Source organism: Gopherus flavomarginatus, chromosome 7 (genome assembly GCF_025201925.1).
Source record: "Gopherus flavomarginatus isolate rGopFla2 chromosome 7, rGopFla2.mat.asm, whole genome shotgun sequence".
Taxonomy (NCBI): Eukaryota; Metazoa; Chordata; order Testudines; family Testudinidae; genus Gopherus; species Gopherus flavomarginatus.
In genome coordinates, this window is record NC_066623.1 from 12,907,205 (window position 1) to 12,914,754 (window position 7,550).

Sequence of the window (7,550 nt, forward strand, 5' to 3'; positions counted from 1 at the left end):
TTAAAAAATTGTAAAATGAAATTGAAACCCCTCAAAATTAGCAAAATTTTACATCTCATTTTGAAACTGAAAACTGTCCTTTCTTTGGCCAAAATTCACTGATTTTTTTTCCATTCACAGATAGGGTATTTTCAGATTAAAAAGGTGAGATTTAGCCTGAAATTGAGTAAAATTTGGCCAATTTTTAAGCAAAGGAGATATGCAATGCAAATATCCAAGTTTTCAGATTTTTGTATGGTTTGATGTAAAAACTCCATTTTTTTTAAGGTTAGCGAACAGGCAGAAAAAACCTATAATATAATTTTGTTGTTGCAAAATCATCTGAAATTTAAAATAATGGATGTTTGAAAGATTCTCCCTCCTGCCCCAGATTTCACACAGCTGTAGATGAGATCTGTTTTACTTCTGGAGGCCTATGATTTATATTTGCATCATTTGCCATTTCCTTTGCACTCTAATTATTTTACTGCAATGCACATTTATTCTACTCCATATGAATATTTGCCATAATTCTGGTGATGCTAAACTGGTTTGATTTTTTTGCAATTTTATTAATGGCTCTATCTTGCCCCGTTGGAGTTTGAGAGTTTTGCCAGTGACATCAAAAGAAGTGGGATAAAAGCCCCTAACTTTGTGCATATCATCAGAATTTCCAAAGATCTGCTGCATTTTGCACTGAAGTGTAGTGTTGCCGAATCATGACTCCGAATTCATTGAAGTCAATGAGAGTCTTTTCATTGACAGAAGTAGGTGTTGAATTGAGACCTAATTGCCGATATTTATTTCACATTAATTCTTAGTCCTGTTTATCAGTATTGCTGTAACTTTTTCACCTTCCTCTCCTGGGGAAAGTCCATTTTACATCCATTTTTGTCCATCTTTTAACTGATTCTGTAGGCGTTCTGTCAATTTGACAGCCTCCTTCCTTCCCTCAATGCTACAGCTTTGTTCAGAAGAACAGAAATCACCAGAAACGGGGATTTGCTGTCTGCTGTATAGTAATTATGATTCATCACTTCAGTGATGCTCAGTGTTTCACCATGGCAAGCTGAGAGCTAGCACAACTGTAATCTGCAACTTCAAAAGGGTATAAACAGCAGGTCACATCATGCATATGGATTATTTAGGAATCTGGGTATTGTAGTTTTCTTTCAAGATAAGCTCTTTCTCATGTTTTGCTGGTGTTTAGATAAAAGAACTAGGATAACAAGACAGCCAGCCAAATGTAAATCAGCTTTTATTTTTATCCATCATTATTTGATCTGTCATGACAAAGACTACTGGATGCTCATGGAAAATCCCATCTTTGCTACCAGTTTGTTGAAAACTTGAATTTTTTGTAATGCAGCATTTAGATTTGTCTTTTGTTCTATAATAAGATCTGTTGTCTTTTGATTCACAACATTTCCTGATGCCTGCAAGGAAATATATCATTAGAATTCAGTTCTAACACAACTCTGAGTTCAGGAAAGCCGATAGGTAGCCTGACTTGTCTCTTTCTCAAACGGCTCTAATAAAATAATTATGGGAAAACATATATTAGAAACCTTTGTGCAGTGAACAAACCAACGTAACCATTTGTGTGCCCAATCTCTGAGTTAGTAGCATAGATGCTAATAAATCTGTGGATTTTTAAGTAAATAGCCTTTCGCAAGAGAACTTCATTGTCATTCAGCATTACTTAATGGACAGTTAAAGTGATGTCAAAACCTTCACATGAAGAGTGGTACTTCCAAACTTGAAACATAGCTATTACAAGATGCCTGAGGTTTAAAGGGTTGTAAATTGTGAAACCAGTCCAGGGAAAGTATTTAGATTCAAACAGCTTCACAGTAATGGCTTTTATGCACACACCTCTGGTGTGCTGTTGGAATACTTACTTGTTACATAAGGCACCCTGGCTTATAAAATCATCTGTCCTGGCACAAGGAAACAAATGTTGTTTAATCTGAAATTATGGTTTTCATGCAGGAATTACTGGATGAAATTCTGTGGTCTGTGTTCCCACAGTAGGTCAGGTTAGATGAACATAAGAGTCTGTTACAGCCTTGAAATCTATTAGTCTAACACTCCTGTCTTATATAACAAACAAGAAATGCAAAACATTTTCTGAGCAACATTTTAGCCTTGTGATGGTCCGTCTATTCTAGGTCTGCTTCTCTTTTGGGCCTACAAGGAGGGGTGGGTAGATGTATATCTCTGGGCACTGCCACCACATAGTGGCATCTTACTATTGGTCTTCAGGGTCAGCTGCTGTATTATCATCTTATTGCGTTTTCCCAGTGATCACTCTGTTTCCTCACCTATCAGTGCTGGACAGTTACTGAGTTTTATTTGTTACAAGTGCTGAAAATTGGTTTGCGCCTGGAGCTCTATCCAATAGGATTTCCCTTTGCTTCAGTAAGGGAGCAGCAATGCAAAGGTGACACAGACTGATCTGAGTAAAAAGACATCAGCCCTAAATTATATTTTTTGGAAAGATGAAAGTGAGTTAACCCCAGGTATCTGGGTTATCCCAGCCTGGTGATTAGATCACTTTGCCATTCCCTTTGGCAGGGAACATTCCATCTTCCTGCCCAATGAGCAGCTTTTCCTGTTCAATATTAAAAAACCTCCAAACAAGCTGCGTTTATACTGGATCCAACCCCTCTGCCTCCTGGGCCTCTCCTAGGCCTTCAACATCCTTTAGCAGTTTATAAGGTGATTTCCCACTGGGGCGGTTGATCTGTTCTCACACACTCCCCACGCAAGAAATGGAGGAAACATGTGGAGACATCTCACCTTTAAAGGGTTTGTTTCCCAGACAGGAAAATGACTAATAGGTCCATTATTCAAAGCAATAATTTTCTCACTCCAAGGCCATGAAGGGATAACAAGCCGTCCAAGGTTTGTGGCAGTGTATCTGGGTTTTGTGGACTTCCCAGAAATGATTTTCAGCAATACAGGTCCCACCCACTTAGCATAATATTGCAGCTTTTAGACATTTTCTTCCAATTTATAGCTTTAGTTTGAGTTTTGTTTGCCCGTCACTAGTAGCTCATAGCCTGAGCATCCCTAGAACCAGCATGAACAGCCATTATGTTGCAAATGCAAACCTCCAGCTCTTCGATTTAGCTGTCCCTCAGTCACACCCAAACCAGCAACTAAGCTGTTTTCAAGGTGCTCTGGTGCTAACATAATGGGGAGCCATTAGCACTATGACAGAGAGGTAATGGTGGAGTCTCTGAGGAATGGCTAATTGTGCTTGACGCAGCATCAATTCCTGAGCAGCTCTCTGCAGTCTCCAAAGGATCATGCCAGAGGAGGGCTTCACAGCCTTCTGCCCTGGCATGCCTTCTACTGACACATGGAGCCCTCTTCTAGTGGAAGAGAATCTTCTGCAGGTGCTGTGCAGTGGAGTTACTGCTCCCTATATTCTGTTTTCACTCCCAGCTACTCCTCTGACCTGCACAACTGCCATGCGTGTGCATGTGTGCGCACTGGCTTGTGTGCGTGTGAGTTCTCAATGCAGAAGGGGCTATACAGAAAATATAATGCAGCTTCTGGCCTTTTTGCTGTACTCTGTTAAAGTACTTATGTGGCTCCCACCACCAAAGTATCTGAGCATCTTAATGGCAGGGGCACGTAATCAGTCTGTCAAGGAGGGGCTCAGCATCTTGCAGGAAAAAGCAGATTTTCACTTTGCCATGCTGACTCTGTCAAGAATACAAGTGCAGGGTCTGCTCCTACAAAGCCTCCTGGTGCACAACTCTCCCTTGCCTGCAATGAGGGATGTGCCTGCTAGTCATTTGCAGGATTGGGGCTCCTGATACCTCACCCAGAGTGAAATGTATCCCCCTGCAGAGGGCCAGCTTGAGGCCTAGATGCCACTTAAATCCACCTGAACCATATGTTGAGCGCTGCGGTAATAAGAATGCAATGACCACTTTCTCTAGTTTCCCAGGTTTCTATTTTTACCATAAATATACTGTACTATATTAATCTACGCCCCCTCCCCCCCCGGTAACCTAATGCTCTGTAAACAGGAGAGAGAACGCAAACAAGGGACCATCCTCAGAAAAGCAAAGGTAACCACATCTGAAAAACTAGAGTGTAACTCTTCACAAAGAAGGGAAAAAGAAAACCACTTTTGGACCAATTGAGCTAACTGATTTTTTTTCAGTAGCTCAGTAGCCTGTCTGGAGCTCAGAAGTAATGAAGCATAGCGAAATGGAAAACAAATTGCATCTTTTGAGACAGTTTTTCTGCATTGCAATCCGTGAAAGATCACCAGAGAAATAGGACTGGAACAAACAGGGCACTGACTCTTTTTATTTTCAGTGGACAGGCTGGGGTTTTATCTAATGAGAAATCAGTCACAACGCATCTCCTATGTTTCCTCCAGAGCGCTTTGCTGCCACTGACTAATTAGTGCCATAGCTGACTTAATTCCATTTGAAACTAACTTTAGAAAAGAGAAATTATTCTAGATGTTCATATACATCCTCCCCATCCACCCACCAGTCCTATTGTTTTCTCTGTGTATATATGTACGTGTACACACACATACACCCCACGCAAATACTCTATAGTCATATCCTCAAGACTTGCTCATCCAAAAACTTCAACATTCCCATTTAACATCTAACTTCTTTTTCTGGTGTGTGTGGGGGATATTTTGTTTGTTGCTACACCTTGTTTTTTGATTTATTTTATTTCTGTTTCTAATGGGGGAAGCTCCTATATTCACCTGGCGTTTGGAACTTGCACTCTGTCCAGCTTGGCCCCCCAGAGCCCTAATTAGTTAACTTTCAGGGTGCAGTGAAAAATCCATCTATTTACCTGAGCTACTGAGGATGAAGGTCAGAGCAGAGGGAATTGGTAGATATTTAGCGCTAGATTTCCAAAATGGTTCAGTTCCAGCCCCAGGTTCAGGTCAGTGATTTTGGTGCCTTTGTGGGCAATGATCTCTATTGAAAATTTGACCTCAGCTGTAGGTGGTGTCCCCTGGTGAAAAGTCTTACACGTGGCCAATCCTTTATACTATGTTATGTGTTTGGATTTGTGGAATGGGTGCCCATGGCAGAGGAAGAGCACCTGTTGCTATATTTAATAAATTTAAATAAATAAGTACTAATAAATGCACGAGCATACATAATATGCTGGTAGTAATATTCACTTAAATGTGCAAGCCTTAAAACTCCATGTGCAAGTTTTGTGATGTTAACATTCTGAAAAACTTTATAAGATTCCACTGGAGAAGAATAAAGAATTCTAAGATTCTGCAAAAAAAAAAAACCAACCAAACCACACCTTTGAGATGAGAGTTTTGCAATTGATTTCCATGGGGCCAAGACTTGGCTCTGTAAAATATAAGTTGGTCCTAAGAACTTTTCAAAACACTTAATGCCAAAGCCTTTCCTCAGATACATGCATGGGGTTCCCATTAACTTCAATGGCAGGTGTGTGTGAGAGTATCTGAGTGAACATTTTAGCCTTAATTAACCTTCCATCATTCTGGAACAGCATAGGTTTTGAAGTATATGGTTGAAATCTTGGCTTACTGAAATCAGTGGCAAATCTTCCATTGACTTTAACAGGGTCAGGATTTCACCTTATATGTCTGCTTATCTCATAGTAGAGGAAGGCCATATCATGCTGGGAAAATATGTAATGTGCAGTCAATCAGCTGGAGACAGAACGAGAACAAGCACGTAGTCCTTGTGAAATAAGGGGGGCATTTTCACTACGTTGCCATGGTGTTTGAGAGGAATGTGTTTCTTAACAACATTGATGGCACAGAAATGTCAGCTTCAAAGGTAGAATTTACCTTTCATTTTCCTTTTATTGGTGTGCTTTAAAAAAAAAGAAAGTAACTATTTAATAGACCTACATTCTGTGTAATAGGGATTAAAATATATAGCATGTTTTGATTACTGAGAAGTAGAATCTTAGCTACATAGTGAGGGCTCTTAATGCTAAAAGGGTTGAAGGAAAAAGCACGTATACACAGAACACTAGAAAAGTATTAATCTGCACTAAGAGCTTTGTTCTTTGAGGCCAAATTCTAGTCTGAGGTTGTCTGGGTGAAAGCCAGGGTTGAGTTTGGAGCACGGTGTTTATATTAAATAACTTGAAATATATTAAGCAGCTCCTCATTACTTTCTATTGCTATTACTTGTACATAGAGCTTTTCACCACAGAGAAGCCCAAAGAGCTCACATATGTATCCAGCTGAAATGCACACTGTATACACAAGTGACTTCAGTCACCACTGAAGTGCAGGATGAAGTAGGGCAACTATTTAACAGTGCACAGCATGGGTATGTGGCATTTTAGAACCGGAAGTGAAGATTACTTCTGTTGACACTGCACAGGGAATTTGAAGCCAGAATGCAATTACCCCATTGGCCAGGATACTGTGGCTAACTCTTCTGAAAAGGGTCTTGAGGACTTTACTGACCACAAGGACCTTGGTTTTACATCTCCTCCCACACAGCACACCCAGCAGCTCATTCTTCCTAACCAGCAGCTCGATGTCCCCTAACAATACGTGCAGGCTCCGGTCAGTCTTTTGCAATGGACAATTTTTTAGGCATAACATCATAAGCATTATGTATTGCATGGGAAAAAAGCCACTTACCAGGACTGTTGACATGTCTGAAAGATTAATTGGAGATCTACTCTGACATCTGCCTCCAAGTTTCCTATTCTTCTGACTGAAGTAAGAACCAATGTGCTGTATCCATCTGTAGAATTTAAATTATTTAACCCCCCCCATGACAAAATAAATGCATGAAAATGTGTCAAAGAAGTATAATATTTTACACAGGTGCTCTCTAGAATCTGTTTTTATATCATTTATGAAAGGAAGTTCAGGGGGTTTGGCTTGGTTTCAGTTGACATATTATTACCACAGAATCATGGCACACTTCTCCGAAAGCTAGAAACACACACATTGCACAGTGAGAACTCATATGTAAAAGTAAGAGATTCATATGCATCAGTCTTTTACTAGCCTTTTTTATTCACCTATTTTTTGTTCGTCTTTCATATAAAATAGAAATTCTGGGGAAAATTTTGCAGTGTGCAAACAAAGAAATCAGCAGTTACTGAAAGAACAGATTTGACAGCTGAGATCCATAAGGACAAAACATTTTATGTATACCATACTTTGTTTTGTTTTAAAAAAACCTTTGTGTCCAAAGCAATATATTGTACTGGGAAGGCTCAGTTTAATGCTAACGTGATGTTCCTGCTATCCTCCTGATTGTATGGTAAAAGGTGTATTATGAACAAGCAATAAACATGAGGATGAGTGGGTGCTGAAGTTGAAAGCCAAGAACCTTCAGACACCTGGGCAATGAGGACATCTAGTCTAGTATGAGTTTACTTTTGGAACCATATTAAGCATGATTTACTTGTATACAATGATTGTTTTGGTAACTGAGACCTAACTGGCAGCATGCAGTTATGCTGGTTCCTCATACAGTTGGAACTTTCATCAGCCAATCAGGCTCTTTCTTCACGCCTAATGCCTAGTTTAACATTATTAAGCTATGTTGGGCCAA

At 39.8% G+C, this 7,550-nt stretch overlaps 1 long non-coding RNA gene across 1 annotated transcript; it reads right to left on the reverse strand.

Annotated features, from left to right (window-relative positions):
- Nucleotides 1–1,220: 1,220 nt before the first annotated feature.
- LOC127055704 (uncharacterized) lies at nucleotides 1,221–6,735 on the reverse strand. The gene is made up of 2 exons (XR_007775579.1): nucleotides 6,623–6,735; nucleotides 1,221–1,415 (listed from the first exon to the last, which is right to left on the reverse strand). It is a non-coding gene; the product is annotated as an uncharacterized LOC127055704 (long non-coding RNA).
- Between the last annotated feature and the right edge of the window lie 815 nt (nucleotides 6,736–7,550).